The sequence below is a fragment of the Haliaeetus leucocephalus genome, unplaced genomic scaffold, assembly GCF_000737465.1.
Source record: "Haliaeetus leucocephalus isolate CR32 unplaced genomic scaffold, Haliaeetus_leucocephalus-4.0 Scaffold339, whole genome shotgun sequence".
Classification (NCBI taxonomy): Eukaryota; Metazoa; Chordata; class Aves; order Accipitriformes; family Accipitridae; genus Haliaeetus; species Haliaeetus leucocephalus.
In genome coordinates this window covers 915870-941054 of record NW_010972775.1, presented here as the reverse complement: position 1 = coordinate 941054, position 25185 = coordinate 915870, and the positions used below count along the sequence as shown (strand labels likewise).

Genomic DNA, 25185 nt, shown 5'->3' with positions numbered 1-25185 from the left:
CCCCCCCCACCCCCCAATTCTCAGCAAAAATGCAAAAGAAGCAAATTTTTCCCTGGCTCGGGTATGCCTGAAGGTCCCCAGACAGGTATCAGATGAGTCTAGATCTAAAGGAGTCTGCACTGGATCGTTTTATCATCCGTAACTTTCTCAACATCTCATTTGTCACAAGAAGTACTGCAATGGCAACTGCAAAAAACAGACATGTTTTCTAAGCAGCTGTTTACATGCATCTTCAAATGTCCCAGTGGGGATTTCTCAACTGCTTGGGGGGGGGGGGGGAAGCAAAAAGAAATGTTTCTATGACAGGCTGAGGAACACAGTGTTGGTGGTGGAGGGTAGCTGTTGCTGTCTTTCACAGCTGATGTGCATCTGCAGCATCTATGCTGGAAAAAAAGGAGTTGATTGCTTGAATTGCTTTTGAAAAAATTGCAGCTAGCCTTTTGTAGTGGTGGCAATGCTATTTGCATTCCCAATAGGTGGTGGTTTGCATAGAAACCTTAGGAACAGCAACTGGAATTGCTTTTTGATTTCTGGAGCAATATTACACAATATATGTGGTTTGCTTGTATGGGAAAGTTATAGTCTTAATCTTAAGGTCTAGAAGTCTAAAACCTGTTATTTTTCTCATTTTTTTTAAAATCCTGATTGTTAGAAGAAAATGTGAACAGCAGCTAGAAGATACTGAATTTTATTTTATAGGACTCTGCCATGATAATGTACAGCTTCCTTCCCTCCTTTTACCGAGCTGAATTAAGATCCCGCAGCAGCAGCTGAAGAGCTGGCTGCTGTTAGGTGCGAGTGAAAATGATACTGTGCTGCCAAAATTTCAGTAGATGCTGCTGAATGTTTCCAGAGCGAAACAAAGAGCTATTGAGCGGAGTTAAAAAAAAAAAATCAATTAACTAGAAGAATCGAGCATGTCCTGGACTTTCAGTGTATTCGAGTGGCATTGGACAACATGGAGATGCTAAAGCTAAATGTGCATTCATCCTCCACTGCTTTTCCCAAGCAATTTGGCTGGATGCATGCAAGACCTGTAGTAATCCCAGGTGGGATCCAGCTCAGCTGGTAGATCCCACCATGTTAACTCCTGCAGTGCATAGCCAGGATAAGGTGATGCTGTTTTTATACTGCAAATTATGGTGCAATTATTTCTCTGCGAGAAAAGGCATTATCAAATCCAACATATTCATATTTTTACTTGGAACAGTATTAATGGGAGGTAAACTTTGAGTATAATCATTGTTTTTCCTGCTTGGTACAGTATTAATGGGAGGTAACAAATTTCATTAAAATGGACGTTAAAAAAAAAAAAAAAAATCTGATTTAGTTCATGACATTCAGTTTCCAATAAACTGATTTTAAAGTAATTAGGTTGTGTCATGTGGCTCTAGAGGTTTTATATCTGAAAAATGGATTTATATGAAGGGGAGAGAGAAGACTCATTATTCTGCTCATTACTCACTTCTGATCATTTTTGATCTAAAATATATAAAATTATTATTGATCTGCTGTGTGGTCTGAGTTTGGGGTAGGTGTTAAATGCAGCAGCCAGGATTTTTTCGCCTTGCTTTCTTCCCTCCCCAGTGCACGGAAAGGTTAGAGAGGGAGCAGCGCACAGAGATTATACAGATGATGCCTAATGTGGGAAGAATTTGTGCAGGCCTCCGCCGGCAGCAGTGACACAAAGGAGTCATACAGCAAGGCTCATGCACCAAATGCTTTTCACCAGCGCTTTCAAAATGCTGTTATTCTTCAGCTGGGGATATTTTACAGTTTCAAGCTCTGTATCAAATAGTGTCTTGTTCATCCATTTCTCTGATGCTGAATTATTCAATATTTTCATTTTAGAGTCTTCCTGCAATATCCAGATTGTCTGTATCGGTAGCTGAGTTTAATATTATTATTTTTCATTATTTGCTACCTTCAGCAAGTAGTTCTTTGGTTACACCAAAGTCCAGCTTATTATGCTTGAATGACAAAAATTGTTATTTCTGACCTGCGATGACAGCAGGAAAATGGATTAGTTATTAAAGCAGGTTTGTGCGAAGCTGCCTTTTTCTCTACCCTTAAGAATTAGCAGCTATTTTGTTTCCAGGAGGGAAATGCTAAATAAAACCCTGCTTTTGCTGGGTGGAGCACTTGCCTTACAAGGAGCATTTTATTGAACCTACATGTACAAGCATCCCATCTTTTTTCCCCTCCCTCCTTGCCATCTCTTCTTGGCCGAGTTGTTTTGTTTTGCCATTCATTCTCATTCATACCCTTCCATTTTTATCCTTTTCTTTAGTTTTCTTTCACTGATCGTTTAGGGTTTTGTTTTTTCCTCTATTGATCTATATCTAGATCTAAATTTTATAGATATCTGGATCTCGACTTTAGGGACTCCTTGATATCCAGACTTTATGGACCCTTAGGTATCTGGATACCTAGACTGTATAGATATTTATCTATATAGCTGTACAATATAACCCTGAGTCTGACCCGAGCAGGGACCATGTGTTCATGCTTGCATGCAACCGTAGCAAACCCAGATGATGCTCAGCATTATACGGTATTAGAGAACAATTGTCTTCCTTAATACCATTTTATTATCTTCTGCTGACTTATTACACCAGTGTTTCTGTTATTTGGGTTTGTATTAAGCTTTTATTTTTTTTAAACTTGAATATCAAGGTGCACATTTTATAAAGCATGAAGGGAAGGACCTCTTTTCTGAAAGCTTTTTGTTTGATTTTTTCACTATATATATTTATCAAATAGTATAATGAAAATGTAGCACTCTGATAAGTAATGTTTTTGATCAAAGATCATGCTGCTACTGTCCAGTAAGGCTTCCATAAGGACTTAATATTGATAACTGAGGTCCAGACTTTTTGTCCGCAATGTGTGTAGTTAATATGGCACTGTCTTTTTTTAGTCACGGAATGAAAGATTAATGCTCTAGTAGGGATTTTGTTTCTCCCCCCCCTTCTTCCAGTCAAAATATAGATTTTGCTTTTAGGACCATTTACTGAGACCCTTCTGAGTTGTTTTTGTGGCTGGGGAAGCCGTATTGGATTTTACATGCTGGGTTTGGGTGCTGGGTCGATGTCAGATAGGTGCTGTGCTGCAGCATGGTCATCCTTGGTGGGGAACAGAAGAGCCTGAGAACAAGGAGCCTTTGTAGGATGGGGACTACAACCAGCTCTGGTGGTAGCAGTTGACAAATTATGGCTTTTTAATGGTTTCCACTGTCCCCGTGGCTCTTCCAGGGACAAAACGTGAGTGCTGTCCACGAAACATCTCTGGTGAGAGCATTTTGTTTTGCTGCCCCAAGGAGAAATGCCCTCTCTTGTCTACTCAATGACAAGGTGGTGGTATCTTACCATACTCTTGGAGTTGGAACAAACTGATTCCCAAAAAGCAATTAGTTTATGTTTTTTTTCCTTTCAATGTCTTCAGTGACTGTTGATGTATATAAACCTAAAGGAAGAGGTTACTTCTAAAGTATGTGCACATTGCTGGCACTTGCTCCTGTCTCTTCTTTGTTTTCCTGTATGAGCCTGGACAGATCTGCAAGCATCATATTTGTAAAGGGACTGAAGTACCTTGATGGGAGTTAAAGATATGTATACATGCATACATTATATATGTGCATGTACACCCTATATATATCTTAGCAAGCGGTTCAGCACAACAGGGAGCCGTTGCGCGGAGGGAAGCAGCCGGTGCCGAGCCCATGTGTGTGCCTCCAGGGTCTTGCTGCGGATGAGCTCCCATCTGGTCCTGCAGCAGACAATGTCGGTTGCCTACAACCAGGATTTAGTTTGAATTGCAGCACTTTCGGAGTGCAGAAACTGAAGTGGATTTAGTGTGGGGGGGTCAAGGTTCCCTTTGAAGACCTCCTGAGCCAACTACAGCACTGCGGCAATACGATGTGTACGCCTTATTTCCCCGTATGCTTCCTATGGGAAGAGAGAAGTCAACGCATTCATTGATTACTGCAAGTAGAGCATGAGCATCGGTGTGAATAGCGATCATTGTTTAGGGTTGTATCAATGAAAATGCCCAAACCCAAGAACTGCCGGGATGAGCAGTGTTGACCATCTCTTCTACAGCTTGGAGAAGATTGCATTTTCTTTGTGGTCCCAGTGTCTGCCAGATACAAAGAAGCTTAACCAAGTGCCTCCTGCTTTGACCAAATAGCTTTGTCAAATTCAACAGAAATCAATTAAAAAAGGGAAGGCAATATAGCAAAGCATAGGCAGATAGCCGCTCCAGAGCAATGATCAATTTGTTCAGCCTCTAAGGTTAAATATTATATAGATGTTAAGTTAGTGGAGTATGTGGCAGAGGGGGATGGAGTGATCCTTCCCCAAACCCATGTTGCACAAGTCTTGCTGAAGCTCACAGCAGCAATTTGGGGTAGGCAAATAAAATCATTGTTTCCCGTGTTTGCAGAAAGGATCTGCGTTTACTGCAGCAGCCGATTGCAATTTGCTTTTATTCGCTTAATTAAGATGGATGAGGGATAAACGTCGTGCCAGACAGTTGAGCCTTTGGCTTTGTCGCGGTGATTGGGGATTTGGACTTTTACGGGCAAAGGCTGAGATAGAGAAGATGAAAGGACAAGCTGAATTTTAAGACTGTCTTTTTTCCATTGAGTTTAAAACAGCACTGCCATTTTGCAGATCATTTATTTTAGGACACATGAAGCATTTAAAAAAAGAAAAAGTTATGTCCATTTTGCATCAGTGTGAGCAACAAATTAACGAAGCTTTCACTGGGACGATTGGTGCCCCATGTGCATCACTGCTTGCTCCCCTGAAGCTTCACGATGTAGGTAAGCACCAACCCTGTTTTGTAGAGAGTCTTGGAGACTGAGGTCCTTCTCCTTTGCCCATGAGGATGGCTGTGCTCAGCCAGATGAAGGCTTCACCTCATCCTTCATCCTGTCCTTGGGAGGATGTCAGGCAGGGCAGGGTGATGCTTCCCTGTTAGTGCCACCACTTTCAGTCATCTGTGACTCAGGGATCTCCTAAATTGGTGGCAATCTCTGTCTAATAAATCTGGATGTGGTTTTTGGGGGTCAGCTTCATTACATGAAGCTTGTGATGACTATTATAAATTATCTTTGTTCCAGCCAGCCCTATAGGAACAGCAGCACGCTGCTTGGTTTTTGGCTTACACCTGGATGGATCTACCACTTGCAGCTAACCCAGTAAGGATTTTCATAAAAATGCATCTTATGGCTACATGAAAGCTAAAGTTTTTGGTATGTCTTAATGACAGGATTGATAAAATGAATGGTGTCTATGTAATAGAGCTGCTGTCCTCCTACACCGGTGCTTATCAGCTGCGGCAAAGCTGTCTGGATGCGAAATGAATAATTTAATCTTCTTTGCTGTAAGAGCAGAGCATTTTTAAAAGGATATGTTTCTGTTTTCAAGAGTCCTGACCCTACCAACACCTGTAAGTAAAGCGAGACTAGAGGAAGAGATGGTACAGTGTGTTTAAGAATCAAAATAATTCAAAATTTAGCACAGCACAAGCCAGATCAGGATGGTTGGCAGTTATGGAAAACCATTATTTATGGTCATGAAAGCAAATTGTCTCAGTTATTTCCATTATACAAGGTACCAGGAAACCATATAATCCACTATAGGAGAAGTAGGGATCCAAGTAATTGTGAGTATTTCTGATTTTAAGCATTACTGGACATATTCAATGCTTCTGCGTTTACCAAGATGGTTAATTTAACGTAGACCAGTTCATGCTGTTATGGGCAGACTGGTAGCAGGACAAAATGTAGCAGTTACCAAGCAGTCCTATTAAAATACTTAAATGCTAATGCAACACACTAAGAAAATACGAATTTTGAGAAAAAAATGAAATTATATTTAAAAAGACCTTTTTAGAGTAGGAAACTCTGTTTAAAACTGCTCTCTCCCTCATCACCACTTTCAGGAAAGTAAAGTTTTGAAGGAGGAGAACACAGGTCTCAGAAAAAGGGGCATGCATACCAAAAACTGAGGGGGATGAGGCTGACTTTTTTAATTTAAAAAAAAAAAAAGGGGGGGGGGGGAGAAAAAAAAGAAAAGTTTGGCAATTTCTGGTGATAATGCAATAAAAAAAAATCTTTTTTCTTTTCTTTTTTTTTTTTTTTGCCAGCATTTTCCGGATCTGTAATATCCTTGTGTTTGATAGGAGGGAACAAGAACAGAGAAATGGGGTTCCTATGCAGCAACTTTGTGGTAGAGATTAAAGATTTATTGATTGTCCCAACGTAGGCAGATTTACTTATGGTTTTTAACTGGGAGAAAAATCTTGGACAAGGAGCCGTGTGAGGGATGCTGAAGGAGAATGAAAGCATGTGGATAAAAATGCTTGCATCCAAGATAAGGGCAAAATGTTAAAACTTTAATCTGCTTTATCATTGAGGAAATTGGAAATTGTTTGGAGAAATGGCAGGTTTGGGGAGCAAAGGTTTGGTGTGGTGGATCGGGGTGGGAGCTGTATCCTAAATATGCAATGCTCGAGTGCTTTCCAAATCGAAGCAGATCTAATCTTTCTGGACTTCAGCGAAGCATCTGACATGCTTGGAGAAGAAACAAAAAAAGAAAAAAAAGAAGAGAAAAAAAAAAAAAGAAGAAAGAAAGAGACCAAACAGATTTAATAAATGTGAAATCTTTTTTTGAAGAATTACTACTTTCTCTGAATTCAGAACATTTAAAATACAGGCTGGTAGGTGTAAGGGGTAGTGCTGAGTCTCTCATATGGGAAAGTGTGGGGTTCAGTTGGGGGTTTTCTTCTTATCTTACAAATGTCACTGTGAAATAGCATTATCTTTTAATTAAGGAGATCCAGAAGATTGTTCTGAGTAATAGAAAATTCCATATTTTTTTTCTTGTTCACAAAATCTAGGTGGAGTGGGCTGCATCCAACGGAGCTGGGGACGATTTGGGGTTGCCTCCTTAAAACAACATTCTCTACAAGGCTTATATCCACTTCTTCATCGAAAATAAACTTTGCAAGCTTTAGAAATACACTTCTATGGTTTAATTTAAGGCTCTGAGAAATGCGAAGTTGGAAGTATTGGAGTTTATTTCTTTATTGCCTAGGCTACGGCTGCAGAACCAACGATGCTCAGAGGAATGTATTTGAATTATCAGGCTGAACTCTGCATTTCTGGGCCAGAGTTTTCCTGGTATTTGGAGGCCTCTGGGATAGAGGTAACCTTGCCAGCAGTTCATAAATTTGAGCCAGGCTTTTTTTTACCTTAGTCAGGAAATTCATGTTTGAGCTTTATTTAAGCTGGGATTCGCAGTGATCTAATCCCAGCACACTGCCAAACCCAACCTGTAATTTTTTTTTTTTTTTGGTGTTTCGTTGCTCTTTTTTGTTTTAGCCTCTGTGTTTCGGATCGGTCAATTCCCTCTCCATCGCGTGTTTTCCCAGAGCTGTTAATCAGAGGTAGATGAATGCACGCAATCACCCTGCAAAAAGCTTCTCCGCTAATTGAGGCGCAGCGATGGCAGCAGCAAGCAGAGGAGTGGCCGTAAGCACAGGCACCGCTCTGCCACGTGCGTAGGGCAGAGCTGACCTGCTACGCAGTGGGATGTGCTTTCCAGGAAAAATTATAATGAGTAAATATTTTTAATTTCTCCAAATAGCAGCTAGAGGAAAGCATTAATATGTGGTGGTATTTTGCAAGTATGGGGAGATTGTGTGTGTGTACATATATATATATATATACCCGCAGATGCACACACAAATCTGCATTGCAAGTGTCATATAGAAGTCCAAAATAATATATATGATAATATATGTAATATAATATTAATATAATAATATATACATGCACACACACAAATCTGCATTGCAGGTGTCATATAGAGGTCCAAAATAATATATATGATAATAATATCTACTATAATAATATATGTAATATAATAATGCATACACACAAAAAAATCTGCATTGCAGGTGTCATATAGAAGCCCAAAATAATTAATGAAGTAAAACCCTGCTTCTTTCTCTGGGTCATGGCTTGGCGTGAAGCTTGGCATCCTCCTTATAAAAAGTATTATTTTAACTTAATTCTCAAGCTTCAGAAGAATGCATGTGATAATATGAGTAAACCCTTTTTTGCTATGGAAAAGCACATGCATGGTGGATACTTAAAATGTTTTGGAGAAAAATTAGCAATGGAAATTTGTCTGATATGCTAATTATTGCATCTGTTAATGAAAAGTCAAGGTGTATATATTGCTTGTTGTGTACGAGTGGCCCTGGCAAATAACTGGAGATGCTACTCCAGTATATAGGTGTGTAGTTGGGAGTTGAAAAGGATGTCAATGCTAACTTAAAATTATAGGTATTACGTCAGTTTTAAAGGAATTTCCCCCAAAATAGCAGCTGGTCCGTACTGGGATGATGATCTATAATTCCCAGTATGGGCCTTGGAGCAGTGTTGTCAGTGTATATAGGTTGCCCGTACACAACCCTGGTTTGGGCAGTGATTTTTGTGTTGCAATTAGAGCACAACAATGCTCATTTTTCCCCCTTGCTCTTCTTTTTCTGCAAATTAAAGCAAAGAATAACCTGGTCCTGCACCCTCTCATAATTGCCACCATACGTTTGCTTTAAATCAGAATACTCTTATTGGCAGAAGTTTTAGATTAGCATTAAACGGGGAAAAAAATAATATCATGGAAAGAGCAGAGACCTTCAAAGACCTTTCCTTGCTTGTGAAGTATGCCTAAAAATTCAACAAGGTAGGTCATCTGCCATTTCAGTTGCCCATGCATATGACCAGTCAGTTCTTAAATCACCTGTGATTTACTCTTACTCCCCATTTTTGCATCATGCTGCTGCTTGAAATGATAAATAACTTCAGTCCTGCTCCTCTGCTTGTGCTGCAAATCACGTAAATGAGGATGCATACTTAATTTTGCTAGCGATAAGCACAGTGATACTTCCTAAATTGCCTTGTGTGCCTGTACACAAACTCCTTTTCTTCTTTAATATTCTCAGTATCATCCAAGAGCTGGTAAGCCTGGATTAATCCTGGGCTTGGGCTGCTTCAGGAGGGATTACAAACTGTAATATTGGCATTAACGCTACAAGATGGGAGCGAAGCTTTCCAAAGTGCTTACGCAGCACAAAGAAACTTTGCTGAAGCCTTTCGACTCACGTGCTGCTTTCTACTTTGGGCAGCAAAGGAGAAAACTGTGGTTTCTAGAATTGCATCACAATTATAATATTTGTAATAATAGAGATGCAATATAAATAGCCTCATGGCAGAAGGGAAATATATGGGTAATGAATGGGTGCGACCTGCCTGTTGCTGTCTTGGTTTTTCTTTCTGGCTAGTGCAGCCCTTCCCTCTCTGTAACATCTGGTCTTCATCTGCTACAGGAAAGCCAAATAATTTCAATAAAACTGGGAGAAAACATAATGCTTTAAAAACCCCCAACATATTGATGTTAGCCTGGTCTTCAAGCAGGGTTATTAATTAAATCTATCAGCCTGGGTTTATTGACAGAGTGGATGCTGACTTGGATGCTTGAGTAAATGCATCATCCGATAGACAATGCAATTACAGCTTAACAAGGTCAAAGCACCACGTTTTTCCTTAAAAGCGTTTGAAATTATAAATAATGTGAGTTGAGGTTACTCTGAATTCTAGTGCATCCCCCAGCTGATGTCTCAGCAGACCACTGAAGCACGGAGGCGATGTTGCTGATCAGAACAAGCCTTGTTTTAGTGGGACCAGCCGCATTTGCTCAAGGATTAAGCATGCAGCAATATCTGCATTGTGTTAGCCTGCAACAAAGATGCATTTCCTAAGTTGTCAAATACTAGATGTATTTTATATCAATATATATGAGATATATTAATATAAAATAAATATATAACAGATGATATATATCTATAATTTTAAATATGTATATACATGAGATATATAAATATGAAATAAAAATATATTATTTTCTTTATATCTGCCCCTCTAAGTCTGATTAAGGTTGTCATTTAGGCTAATTTTAAAGTTTAGAGGTAGAGTGGGTCATTGTCTGCTTAATCTCCATCACATTAGCAGTCCCCCTTGACTAAGTTTTTAAATTGCACTTTATTGATCATTGGGCTTTTAAAGGAGTCCATAAGCTCTTAGTGAGGGTTTGGCAGCATGCAAATGGCGTATTTGTCTTGCTATGAGCAGTATTGACCTGAGCAGTTGGATAATCGAGGAATATTTAGTAGGTTTTTTTCCATTTAGGCCACAAAAGTCTTGCGGCTCATTAGATCGTGTGCTCCTGCCCTTGCTGTTTTTTTGTTGCTGTGAAAGCTTCATTAAGATATAATTATAAGTAAGCAAAATATTTCTGGTTTTCTGTGTCACTCGTGTCTGTCTGGCAAGAGAAATGTAGCTGAGAGAAGAAGCTTTTTGAATAACTAAGTTGTCTTACCTGCTAACTTAAGGTGTAAAGGATTTGTGCAAACAAATATTGAAGTCCATAGGAGCCATAAGTTTACATTTTGACTTTAATGGTTGTAATTTTTAATTGCTTTATGGTTATCATATCGAAAGATTTTAAGCGCTAATTTTTCCAAAGAGTTTAATTAAGTTTCTAGCTTTCAACTGGAAATTCAAAAAGTAAAATAGGTTTGATCTTACTATTAAGTAAAAAGTGAAATAGGTTTGAGCTTACTGTTAAGTTTTATACTTTGAGAGAAAATGCTGCATTTTCATTTATTTGACTTGATTCAAACCACATTTGATTTGACTTCACCCCAGATTGCCAGATCCACGCTTCAGTTTGCTTAGGAGCAAAATTTCTTTGGGCAAGGATGCCTGATTGGGGTAGGGCGCTCACAATTGCTGCAAGTGTTTTCAAAAGAAATTATGGAGGTATTTTATTTTCCGGTCTCATCTTATTCCTTGCCATCGAATCAGCTCAGTTTAATTTTGTGCATCTTGCTGTGGACCGGTGCCAGGGATGTGGTTAAGAGGATGTAAAATGTGAGCAGTTCAGTGAATCGGTACTTAAACGTGTTGAGAATTCAACGTGGAGATTTTCCCACCTCTTTCTACATATTACATGAGTTGTCTTTGATGCATTTGTTTCCTAAAGCGGCAGTGGAAGAGTTGCAAATGAAGTAATAATCCCAAACCCACTTATACCATATGTTTTTAGGCTGGTTCAGGATCTTGATCCGGTTGGGAATAGAGTCCCCCATGTATTTATGCCATACGTCCCAGGGAGCAGCAGCAGAATATGGATGGAACCTCTTAAGGTGATGTTGATGCGCAGCATTGCTGATCTTCAAACTTTGATTTTGGAGCTCCTTAGCACCAATTCCATCCTTTTTTTCCTGTTTTTGTACAGTCCCTGACAGCGTGGGATTTTTTTTTTTCCATGCCTTATTTCAGTTTCTACCTGGGTTTTAATTATTATAGTAACTTTAGACTAGGCAGCTGATGAATTTTCAGTAGCTCCCGTCCGCCTGGATGTCATCCAAGGGGAGAGACGGGGAAGAAACAGCAGAAAAAAGGAGAGATGACCAGGGTAATAGCCTCACGTATCGGATGCCGGAGGCCGAGTGACCAAAGCCTTCCTGCTGAAATCTGGCCAGTATGAGGTAGGACAATCGTGCTGCTGTTCTCTTCGGGAGTTATAAACAAGAAGATGAGGCTCAGCAAGAGAAAGAAAGGTTTCTTTCTGTATTTTTCCTTTTTGTCAGTTTTTTGGCTTCCTTTTCCATCCCTACTCCTCCTCTTCCTCCTGAACTGCAGGCAGAGCTATTTAGAGAAGAAATGCTGTTTTCATGAGTTTAATTTTTTAACGTAGTATTTTACTTGCTGATTAAAGTCAGTAAAGAAATACATTTAATACCCTTTCTTTAAAGATGCAAACAAAACGCTCCTAAGCTACCACTAATGTTATTTTTGTTTGGGGTTTTATAAAGCTGCTTTGAGTGAGCCAGCAGAAGCAGCGTCCCTATCTTTATCCCCATTCAGGATAAATAGATGCGCTCCAGCAATTTCTGCTACATCTTGCATGCATCTTCTTATGCAAAAAGGACATAGAATAATAAGCAGCTTAAAAAAATAATAAATCCATAAAATCCCAAATGCAACCAGAGTGGCTGGGCTCCTTGCTTTAACCTCACTTTCAGGATGGCATATTCTTTATTATTTAAGGGAGACATCTTTCAGCTCTACCCCAATAAAATCTTTCCAAATCACTCCAAGTGATACGTGCTGAGACATTTTGACTGTAGCATGACTATACTATGACCGCTTGAGCAGTCTTCTCCTTGGTGTTCTCAGCAGCTTCAGATTTGGGTGGTGTATAATGAGAATAAAGATTGCTGTCTGTTGGCAGTAACTTTATGGCTCTGTGTATGGAGTAAAGGTTTTGGAAGTGGATAATACGTGATGAAGAAAGTGAGATCTGGATCTAAGATACCCTCCATCCTTTTTTCCCCCCGTTAAGACTGATACCTCCACACACATGCACTCCACTGAGTTTGATTAAAATCATATGAACTGTCATCTCTGTAGTTCTGCCTTAATTGAAGGGAGATCCAAGACATTAAAACTATGTGTTTTGTTGTGTTCTTGTCTTGTGTTCTTTATTGAGGACATGAAAATTACGTCTTGGATCAGATGTCATGAAGTCATGTTCACCCTCCGGAAGCTCTGTATCACGTAAGGGTGGTATGGGCAGTAGCTGGAGAGCTAGGATTGTGCCTTTGGGCATCACTCTTCTGCCCTTGGTCCTGCTCCAGTGGTCCATCCCCACACCATGAGCAAGTGCAGGAATGCCATCAGCTCCTTTCCTTGCAAATGCTGGTTCTCAGTTAATTTGTACAAACCAAGTGTAATTAGTAACGATCCACTCTTTATTCTGGTATGTTGCTGCGTGTTAGGTCACCACCCGCTTCCAAGTATTACATGAAAATGTGTTTTTATGTAGGTTATAAATTATATATTGCTGCTTAGCACAGGGAGTGCTTGTTTTTCCCCTTTGTTTTTCACATCCTTGTGCTCCTCTGGTTAAAGATCCTTTTCTCCCATTGGGTTCAACAGATGAATCTCTTGCTAAATTCAGAAGAAATACTCTGAATTTGTACTTGAGCTTTGCAATGTGTCTTAGCCTGGCAGAAGACATGTACTTGAAATCTTGTTGGGTTTTCCAGCTATTCCAGTTACTCTGGTTAAAGATAATATTATGTCTGTCTACAAAATTTCTTGCCTCTCTCTGTATCCCATCACAGCTACTATGATACCAGCATCAGGTTGTGATTTTCATTTATTTACTATGTGTTTAGTTACAGAAGAATTACCAAAAGGCTTAAACACACTGTAGTGATTCTTCAAAGCTTGGAAGAAGAAATGCTGGTCTAAACTTGCAGGTTTCTTAGAAGGGGACTTGTATACCATGTGTTTAATTACACAGTGATGGAGAGGGAGCGTGTTGGCTGAATATCTTCAGAGTGGGGAGCAATGAGAGAGGGTTTATCAGGCTGCATGGTGGCAATTAAACAGAAAAGGTGTTAAAAAAAATTAGATGTACAGTACCTGTCTAATGGAAACCACTGCTTCAGGAAAACAGAAGAGAGAGAATTTAATGAGCGTGTACTCTAACAAAGCATTGCTTATTTGCATGAAATTAATTGGAAAACAAAGTCTGCCGTTACTGTTTGCTCTGGCAAGCAATGCCCCTGTGAATTTTCCAAGCGTATCTGCTGCATTTCTCCTGCTATCAGCTGTGCAGAGTGTTGTGGCATGAAATACTCCCAGTGCAGCAAACAGAGCATCGCTCATTTATTCTGAGCAGATCACCGACTGTCCTTCCATCACGCACCTTTTTTTATTCCTGAATATCTTATAATTTAAATGTGGTACTACACATTATTCTAGTTTTCTGTAGTCTTCTAAAAAGCAAAAAGGTTTAAAAAATTGGTGTCCCCCAAAACATTACATACAAAGACTGAAGAGATTGTGAAGTTAAAGGTTATTAAATGCCTTTGGAGACTTAATTTGCGCTGCAGCTCATAGGCATCCTCCTCCCACTTGCCTGCTGCGTGGAGCTCTGGAGATCAGCTCATTTGCTTAGTAAAGTGAGCTCACATCTGGGAGGATCCCGGCTTCATTTGCTGTGAAATTTGGAAGGTGTTTATGCAGGCTTTTTGCTCCTTGGTGTCTGAGTACTTGAAGTCTTGCAGTGATATTGGATGTATATAGCCAGCATAAAAATTAATACTTGAAGTGTTGTTAAAAATCCTGCCCATTAATGGAAGATATGCCCTCAAGCTACATTTCTTAATACATACATGAAAAAATTGAATAGGGTAAAGGTGCTTTTGAGTCCCTGTTTCATAATCTCTCTGGCTTGACCAAGGTGGACGATGAAGAGCTGTTGCTTATCTTCACACAGGGAGAAGGAGCAGCGAGGGCTCTGCATCCCTGGCATGCTGGCCAGCACATCCGCTCTGGCATGCCAAGGGTGGGCTTGGTTTGACTCCTGCCCTTTCTGAAAAGCAGGGGAACACACTCCCAACACGCTGTCCCGACTGCTCGGTGTTTTGCAAAGCTGGGCTAGGAAAAGGTGGACAACAGAAAAATATCGGCGTTGGTTTTGCACAGTGTTTTCTGCTGTGTGGAAAGTTGCAGTACAAAATCTCAGCACGTTTCCCTTGATTTTATTAATTCAGGGCTTTCTTTTTTGATTGGATTTTTTTTTTTTTTAAAAAGAAGCCCAAAGACTGTTTTCAAAAATACCAGCCTTGGCAGTATTGAGGAATACTGTGCAAAGCTAAAGAGGTGATTTTGGCAGGGTGTGCTTTGCAGTGGAAGCTCATTCTCTGTTTGGAGACCTCTTGCATGACAAACTGAATTGCAACGCTGTGCCCGTCTCATGCCATGGGGCATCGGCTGTTTTGCGCTCGCATTGCAGCTGTTCCTTTCTCTGTAGACAGTGGATGGTACGGTGTCGTATTTACTCCCAGCTTAGTAACCTTCTTCGGTTTATAGAAAACCTCTCCATCATGACCTCAAAAATACTCACATTTAAAACCTTTGGAAAGGCAACAAGTAGTGCCTACTGAATTGTCCTATTTTGCTTTACCCAAAGGCTGAAAATACATGTTTAAGCAGTTGAATCCTCACCTAAGACCAAATACCTGATAGGAATACATTGATTTTTGAGATTTCTCTTTTGGTCCCTAAAAATAACCAGTGCCAGCTGTTGCTTTTCCTGGCACTTATCAAAGATTCTGGTCACTGATAGGATAATTTTTTTTTTAAATACTACACACCGGTCCAATGAGAGAACTATTTTTTTCAGTGCTATGCATCTGTCTGGCTCCTGCAGGTCCATCCCCAATACTTAGTCATAAGCATTTTTAAGTTCCCATTTCACCATTTGAACTGGGCTAAAAAGGGAAAAAGACATTTTTATGGGTCGATCAGACATCCGAAGCTGCTTACAGCAACTGAAACGTTGCAAGTGCTGGAATCCGCCCGGCAGAGCTGCTGTGTTGTAAGTGAGTAATCTTAACTGTGTACAATGCATGGAAATTTGATGCTGCAGCTTAGTAGCACTTCAAATTTTGGAATTGCGTCAAGGAGAGTTGTGGATTATTTATATAATCCTGTGGAAAAGCAGGGAAGGACTGGAGACGTGTATATTCACGTTTAACCTTGTCCTTACTTGTGTGATATTTTACATGGCAGAAAAAAAATGTGGGTTCTATTGTGTTGATTTAATGGTAGAGCTCTGAATTATTTTTTTTTTTTTGAGGGGAGGGTTTGTATTATTTTTTGTCTGTAACTAGCAGAAAGTAGCTGAGGTCTAAGAGGAAGGATAACACAGGCAGAAGCCAAGCTGGGTCTCGTATTACAGTGGTATGTTTTTGTTGCTCCTAACATGTTTTTGTTTTTCTTCATTACACATATTTCTCTTGGGAAAAGCAGGAAAAAATATGTGTGTAAAATATACATGAGGGCTCAATGCCTCTGCTAAGAGATTCCAGATGGGAGGTGTTACAGTAGGGACGCTTTCTCCTGCCTTTCGGTTTGTGGCATTAATTTTGGTGACAAACTGCAGGAAAACTTGTATTGGGCCCAGAGCAGTGAATGTTTCAACTTTTTTAGTGTTTTTTGGGCTATCCAAGTATGCAGTGGGAAGTTGAAACTTCATTTCTAAACATTTATGGCCCCACGTAGAATCATTGTATTCAAAAAAAGGAAAAAAATAGGGTTTGGAAGGGACTTTGAGAGGCCTCCTCCAGGGGCTGGAGGGTGTCCAAGGGTTGTACACCAGACCAGATCCCTCTCCTAAATTAGAGGCTGATGGTTGGTGAGGAGGGGATGGAAGCTGGTGGAGATGCCTCTCCAAAGGATGACACTCTTGCCGATGGGCGATGATTTGTTTCTATGCTAGGCAGCGGCTCTTGGCTCCAGGTGAGGTTGGTGTTGCGTTGGAGATGCTCCTCTTCAAGAAGACCTCCCCAAACTTTGATGGCTTGTTTCCGGACCTGCCCTCGGGCTGACGGTCCACAGCTCCACCACCTGAAGCAAGCAGTGTTGCAGCAAGAGCTGCAGCCTGGGCTTGGGTGAGCTGTCAGTGATACCAACCTGTCATCACCAGCTCTTAAAATAAGTGAGTCACAGCTTCAGCAAGCACTCCTGAGTGCTACTAGAGCCATCAAAAAGCAACAACAGAGATAAGAGCTTGTGTAAGGCAAAACATGTTGTCCTACAATGTTGTCCTAAGGGAATGTAGTCTCCTCCTTGGATGTTTTTGCATAATGAAATTATGTCTTAAAAAATAGTGCCTGGTTTGGGATGGTGCGTATTGTATCGTTTGAAACATCAATGTTTCCAAGACAATGTGCTTCTAGCCAAGAAGACTCAAACCATGTTACTTCTGGAAGTACATGAAGCCATGGGTGAGGACTGCCTTTATCCAGCTGTCTGTAATGTTCGATGCACTAAAAAGCTATGGGAGATGCTTCAGAAGCAGCAATTTAGTCCCATCTTCTGCAGAGCACTGAAACACATGGATGTTTGTCTGGATTTGGAAACGGAATAGTCATATTTTCTTTAACAGTGGCCTCACAGCAGATGAGACACAAGTGGTCAACAGCTTTGGAGACTCAAAAGCCTCAACCTTGAGAAAAAGGGCAATCCTGGTGCTATGCATGTCATCTGCTCAGCTCAAGGGACGTATTATTTGCAACTAAATTATTTAAAGTAAAGGAAATCAGCTGTGGTCCTGACACACTGCAGGGTTATTTCTAGCAATTACAGAGAAGCTTTAATTGCAGTATCAGCTGTTTGTGATGCATCGCTGTACTTAATCTAGCTCTGCAAAAATGGATTATGCAAGGTGAGGAAATTGTGGTATGACTTGATGTTGTAATATACAATATAACCTATTTGATAGTCACTTTGAATATATATTAAGGGTTTTTTATCTGTCAGTACTCTATTAGTGCTGTTTTGTTTCTGCTGTAGTGCTTGTTTATGGTACTTGTATTGCCTACCGGGGGAGTGTAGAGTCTCCTCCTTAAGCCATGACTTGTTTTCAGCTGGTCATTTTATTGCTCTGTGATTATTTTAGATCTCTATCAGTGTGAAAAAATCATTTGAAGCACTGATTAAGGAGATTTTGCTGGGCCCTGGAACCTGGCAGTCTTGCTATCTGCATCTGATGTAGTAAAGTTTGTTCTTTGGCTGCAAAATATAAATGTTGGGAGTTGTAAGCATCCCCTGGGTTGGAGAGACCACTAGTAATAACATTGAATTTCCCAACTTCATTTTGGGATACTTCTGTAAATCCGAAGCTGAACCCGTGCTGAAGATTTTTCTCCACCAAAATGTTTGTTGGCTGATGTGAGCGAGCTTGCTGGAAAACACGTGCGTTTGGCTGCTGTTCCCGGGGCCATCCACCCTATGCATAAAAAAATAAATGTATGAGCAGAGGACCAGAGATGTGAGCCAGACCTTACACATTTGGCAGCCTCTGCCTCCAGGATCTATCCATACCGATGTTTGCCGACAACTGTCTGCCAGCTTAGCCAGGTTTTTTTTCCTGTTATGGCACTTGTATAGGAAAACTGTCCCCATTTGGGAAAAGGACTTAAGTAGGAAGCTTTGGGTTTGTTTTGGGGTTTTATTTTGTTGCACTGTGGTTACGTGGTAATTCCTCTTTTTCCGAAGTGTTGCTTAAAAGGAAGAAGCTGAAATGGGCTGATCCTATGCTTAAGTATGGGAAAAGGAGGAATATTCTGCCAATGTTGAAGCATTTGCCAGGAATGCAGATGCTAAATCCTGTTTCTTACGTAACTGATAGAGCACCTGCAACAGCAGAGCTTTGAATCTCCCAAGCAAGTGTGTGTCGTAATGACTTTTATAGTACTTTATCTAGAGTATCTTACTTTTTAAGTGTGTTTAATGATGCTCTTGATATTTCCGTTACATACACTGGCACTTCTTTTATTCAATTAAATTGACCCCAAAACCTTCTCCAAATCAGTGCTCTGCCATTAAAAGTCATTTTCTCCCATATTTGTATCAGGGAGTGTGACCTCTAAATGCACAAAGACAAGCAGTTTTAAGTGACCTGTATTTTAAGCCTAATTACTGCAAAAAATTCGTTGGTTAATTGCTCTGTCCCAGGATGGCAGCTTGATTTAGCAGAGGGAGGAATTGCTGCCCTTGAATAGTCTCAGTTTTGCTGTGGCCAGGTAGGTTTACTGCAAACCTTTTACAATAGTAAGACATTTTTAGTTGACGTGAAATATCTGTAACAAAAAAAAAAAAAGGTAAAAAAGATGTTTCATAGCCTGTATCATGAGACTAGTATTTTATACATAAGTTAAATTACAAGAAAGTATGTATGTCTGTTAATATGGTAGAACTTGCTTATCTGACATTCAGTAATTGTAATTATGAAATGAAGTATTTGATGTGCTTTATATTGAAAGAATACTGCTGAGTTTAATTCTGCGTAGTGCGCTGTCATTGACAGTGGGATGAAGAGTGTTTTAACCTTCATAAATGCAACAAATGGTATGTTTGTTTGGAGCCGGGAGACCCCTTAAATATAGTTTTGGACCTTCAGTGAGTCTTTGCAAGCCTGTTCATGTGGACAGTTTTGGGCCCCTCACTACAGGAAAGACATTGAGTTGCTGGAACGTGTCCAGAGGAGGGCAACCAAGTTGGCGAGGGGCCTGGAGCACAAGTCTTACAAGGAGCGGCTGAGGGAACTGGGGCTGTTTAGTCTAGAAAAGAGGAGGCTGAGGGGAGACCTTATCGCTCTCTACAACTACCTGAAAGGGGGTTGTAGTGAGGTGGGTGTTGGTCTTTTCTGTCAGGTGGCTGGAGATAACACAAGAGGAAATGGCCTCAAGTTGTGGCAAGGGAGATTTAGGTTAGATATTAGGAAAAATTTTTTTACTGAGAGGGTTGTCAAACATTGAACAGGCTGCCCAGGGAAGTGGTTGAGTCACCATCCTTGGAGATAGTCAAAAAGTGAGTGGACGGGGTACTTCAGGACCTGGTTTAGTGGGCATGGTTAATGGTTGGACTTGATGATCTTGAAGGTCTTTTCCAGCCTAAATGATTCTATGACCTGTTCTCTATAAGGTCCATATGGACAGGAGGGAGAGGAAGGGTCTCATCACCACTTCCCAGGTGTCTTTATCCTTTGGACTTTCCCCATCTGAAGAATTTGCAGGTTCTGTATTTGAAAGGTTCTTTGGGGAGTGAAAAACAAAGAGAGGGTGGGGTTGCATCTTTTGGTTGCTGTGCCAGCTTAAAAAAATTGCATTACTAATTTTATGGGAAGAAACAAAAAACTACATGGTTTTGAGAAGCTTGTAAGCAAAAAAAATCACACTAATAGGAGACGCTTCAGAAAGCAAACACCACCGAAGAGAAGTTCTGCTGTGGTTTGCTATCAAAGACTAGTATAGGACTGGACTTTTTTCTAGGTAATGTGCTGAGACATGACTTTCACGTCCCTGCTCTCTTTGCACCAGAGTAGTGAGGAAGATGGCTAGATACTTGAAAACTGAAGAATGATTGAGGTTGGCAGGGACCTCCAGAGGACGTCTGGTCCATCCGTGCTCAAAGCAGGTGAAGTAGACTCAGGGTCTTGTCCTAGAGCAGTTGCTGTTTCTTGGCTTGATGGGGAGTTGGATTCCCACCATGGATCAAGTCACCGGCACCTTTGAACAGCCAGCTGCTGCGGGGCTTGCAGAGGTTTGAGTGCTTTTAATTTCTTCTTTTATCTGTAACAGACTTGCATGGCAAGGAAGATAAACATAGATCTAGGGGTTTTGGGTTGGTTTTTTGTTGGTTTTTTTTGTTTGTTTTCTTTTCTTTCCTTCTTGTGGTACGGCAGCAACTGGAACTTTGCAAATGCTTTCCTTTACAAATACTGAGTTGTTTTATTTCACTCAACCTTCTGTGTGCTGTAGGTGTTGCCAACCAGGAGATGCCATGAGGGTTATCAACTAAATGGGGTGGGGAGTGCATTGAGGAGGAATACCTTAAAATATGTTGTGCATTGGTTGAAGTTGTATATAAATCCTGGTATGTGTGAGAGACTTGGAGGTTTTAGATATATATGTGCATACATAGTCTTTTCAAATTTGTATTTGCCATTCAAAGTCTTCTGCTCGTGTCAACATCCAGGAGAAATTTTCTCTAAAATGTTAGAGAAAAACATAATCAATTTGTAATTTAAAAAAAAAAGTATTTTGTCGTTATAGACCTTGTGTTTAAGCTGCTTTGTGTCACCTTTGTGGTTTGAAATGGAAAATTGGGGTTTGGCTCTGCAATGTGTTCCAGTGGGCCGCTGAAGAAAGGAAGACGAAAGAGAAATCTTTAAAAGATTTTAAAGGTCAGTGTTCAGCAGTTCAGGGTTGCAGGTCATTCTTGGTGAGAGCTCTGCTCAAGCATTGCAGCACGAACGCTATAAATACTTTGTGGTTTGTGCTTTTTGCCATAAAAGCATCGATGGTTTCATTAGGCAGCATGGAACATCTAGCCACGACCGAGAGAATTAAAGAACAAGGTGTCAGCACTTGAACTCATATTTAATTGCTATAAACTAAATATTCAGTATTATTACTTGGCCACGCAGAACAACGCCTTGAAGGATTCACATAAATGCTATTTTACTTTGCAAGAATTCAAGTTGTAGCTCATACTTCTTGGCTGTGGTACTTATTTAGGTGTTGTGGTCTCTGCTGCATAGAGGTGGCTTTTAGGACTCCTTATAGAAATCAAAAGTTGGGGGAGATATGTCAAAGTTGTATGGTTTTAGCAGTGCAATTCAGATTGATAGGTTTTATCAGGCAGTGAGCTGCAGATTTAAAAAAGTATTTCCCAGGGTAGAAGCAATAATGAGAAGGGATTTAGCAAGGCTCTAACTTAAGCAGTCTAGATGCATTTTATGTTCTGGCCATAATTCAATATATTTCTGTTAAAAAGCAATATAACAGGACAAGAAGAGTGCTGGGTACTTGGTTGCAGGTTGAATGAAAACAAGCAAAAATGATCTTTATCATCCATCTGCTTACGTTTCAAGATGCAGAAAGGAATTCATAACTACAGAGAACAACTTAGGAAGCCAGTGAATGCCCTGGTCACATAAAAAAGACATTAAAATTACAAAATTTCAATATGCTGGTTTTTTGCTGTGTCTTTTTTTCTTTTGGAATAAAGTCAGTTGTGAATTATTATTTTTTCAAACATAATGTATAGAATATTGGGAAAATAGCCTTCAAAAACGGAAATAAATTACAGGTCATGTTTAAAACCACCACTCTTTGTGGAAGCATATGCTGGGCTTCTCTAACAGAAGCTATAGGTAAAGCATGCGAATGCACATCTGATGTACATTGAATCCTTGCTGTTACATCATTTGTATCATGTCCATCTGACTCTGGCCCTGGCCTTGTGTTGATGTTATATGATGGTAAATGGACTTTTCCTATGCTGTCTCAGTCCCTGTGCATTAGAGGTAGGGCTGTTTGGGCATTGTATGGACTCTGCACCCATCTTGTCCTTTACCAGCACCTATATATGCAAAGATTTTAATTCACAAATATTATCTTTATTTACATAAGTTCAGATGATTGTTTTATTTCCCTGGCTGCTATGTTGTTGGCTGACACTTTGAGTTTCCACCTTGCTTATACAGTTACAAGTCATTCATACTTTATGAATGCATTTGATTCATTAATTCCAAAATTCACAGTAAACCAGGGAATACAAGTCTTCCAGCAGTCTCTTGTCTGATATTAACCTATTTCTTGTCCCTAGCATAAATGAGCATGACTAAATCTTGCTCCCAGTCCCTTCAGTGCCCCACGATGGAATATAACTACTAATATAACTATTCCATGATGACATAGCCCGTATTGAGATTTAAGCAGTTGGCTTGCTTTTCTTCTGATAAATTCATGGTACGGCTTTCAAAAAAATTAAATTTACATTTCAAGTAGATGGGAAACCATTTAAAAACTCTTGTCTATGAATATGTTTCTATTTCTATATACCAAAGATAAAATGATGTATTTATTTTTCCCTCTAAGGGTGAGTACTAGAGGCTCATTGAGAATGGCAAGGCTGGGGACCTTAAATACATCAGCAAAGGCACGTATTTCCACTAGTGCTTTCACCGCAGAAACTGTTATTCTATAGGGGAATGCAGCTGTTATTCTATAGGGGAATGCCATTCAGTTAGGATTATCTGTATAACAGCATCTTATTGCCGTTGCCATATGAGAGCAAGTCACTGCAGTGTTTTCCTAGATGCAGGGGTTTGGAAAATAACCTTATTTCAGGAAGGGCATTAAAATAATCCTTATTCTGCCTGTAATCTGTAATTAATCCAGATTGCATTAATATTTGGTCCAAAATGAAGAGACCATGAGCCTTGGAGATCAGGCAAGGAGGAACGTGAAGTATTTAGCTATGAAACTGTTCGTTAGTGGTGTGGTTTTTTTCCCTGCTGTCCATGATAAGCATTTCTTTGTGCAGAAGGGTGGTAGGAGGCAGGAGGAATGGAGCTGCTCATTTCTCTGCCTTCTCTAAACTGTTGAATCACCAGCGCCGAGTCCAGAAGATGCTCTGCTCCTACAGAGGAATGTATTGAATTTTGTTTCCTTCAAAATGTTGAGCCCTGGCCAGTAAAAGCTTTGGTCTCCCCCAGAATTTTAGGAATGCTGTTACGGAGTTTTGTCTCTTGAGCTGCTCAGCAGCTTTGAATCAATGAGTCAGTAAAGGGAAATAATACGAACAGAAGATAATTTGTTTTAGGGAAGTAGTTGTAACTCATTTCGTGTTTTCTGAGGCTGAACTATTATATTATGCCCTGGTTGCAGAAGGACATGGTGTCCTGTTCAAGTATATCTAGATTAGGCATGCATAAATTGAATTAATAGCACTTTTTTTTATAGCCCAATAGTTCTGTTAAAGAAACCCGGTGAGTAAACCAAACAAAAATGTATTAAGTTGTCTCAAGTTAAACATCAGGCATTTCTTTAGCTACTTGTTGGCCCTTCACCAGCGTGCCTTTGCCATAGAGTCAGCCTTAAGTTTTAACAAGATGTGATCCAAAGAGCTTTCTCATTTACATCAGCAGTAAAGGAAAATGCATGAAAGAGGGATATTATGGGTTATGATTTCTGTAGGCGTTTGGGTTATAAAATATAATGTGGTCTGGCATGTTAATCCAGAAAAAACTCATAAAAAAAGAGGGCTCTCGCAGTTCCCCACTCCTATATTTGAAACATTTTCTCCTGACTCTAAATGTTCCTTGTTACAGAATAAAAAAAATTTATTCCTGGGTAAGGTTCTTCCCAAAGAAATCCTAATAAACAGACCTTATTTCTCTCCATAAGCTATTACTTAAGGTATAAGTACAGGGAACCAAACCAGAAAATGCTTTTAATATTGTTTTTTGCTTGAATTCTTTATTAAATTATATGAAAAGGTGATTAAAGTTCATATTGTTGCTGGCTCGTTTGTTCTCAAGTGAGCAACATTAATTAGGTATAGAGAAAATTTATCATATTACTTTAATGTGACGTCTCAGATTACAGTCGATCCTATTGCAGGGAAATGCTCGTAACGTAATTAATATAATTTAAAATGAGTATCTAAATATATGGCGATGCACTGGCTTGTGTTGAATATCAACATATTCTGCTTATAAGTTTCTTGCTGTGTCTCTGCTCACTGAAATACCTGGAGGAGGACAGGTAAAATCCTTTGGAAGTGTTAACTAGCACCCTGTCTTTTAATACCAAAACGCCTATTTTGGGGGAGAGGATGCCTGGATTTTTGTTACCAGGAGAGTTTTGGGGGCTTTGGTGGTCACCTGGAGGTGTGGGCATCTTCGACACCCTCTGGAGGGTGGGGTAGAGGAGGTGTGCTGGGTGTGGGGAGGGTTTTGGGGGGGAATAAGCAGAAAACAGGTGTGAGCAGCCTGAAAAGAGCAGCCCTTCTCTGTAGGGGAGCGTTCCTTAGCTGTGTGTCTGAAATCCTCTCTCAAGTATAATCAGCTTGCTTGGCAGGTTTTAGCTATCCCAGAACATGTTTTAGTCAACTAAAGCAAATTCATATGCAACAGCCTGAGTTTAAACAAATCCCTGTATTCAAATAGGGGGAAAAAAATCACGTTGTTATTCTGTTAGCAAACCTCCTTCGGTTCTTAAATCATTAAATCTAACCAGATTGCTAAATAAACCTGCCCGGGAAGATAAAAGTAGATGTGAGAGCATGCATCACGCAGGTACTGAAGGTGCCTGATACCTTTTTGCCAAAGTTTTGTTTAATTTGGCCTTTATTTTTTGCTTTTAGTTGCAAAGTTGAATCTGAAAGGGTCATTTGAAAAGCTTCAGATTATAGATGTAAAGCCCTTTTAATCTTTTCTAATAAATAGCTGAGCAGGGAATAAATCTATTGGAAGCTCCAAGCTGAGCTCTGATATTAAGCCTCAGCACAAAATGTATTTGTAATTGTAATTCAATGTCCACACACATGCAACACTTAGAAATTATTTTGCGTATAATTATTTCAAATAAGTTTGCCTTAGAAGAAAATGTGCATGATTATCAAAACTGGTTTAATAAATGAAACATTAATTGGACCTGGCAGCTTGACAGATT

At 39.9% G+C, this 25185-nt stretch overlaps 1 protein-coding gene across 1 annotated transcript in view; it reads left to right on the top strand.

Moving 5' to 3' along the window:
* The window catches only part of MYO9A (myosin IXA), a 153589-nt gene that overhangs the window by 5491 nt on the left and 122913 nt on the right, over positions 1 to 25185 (top strand). The window lies entirely within an intron of this gene.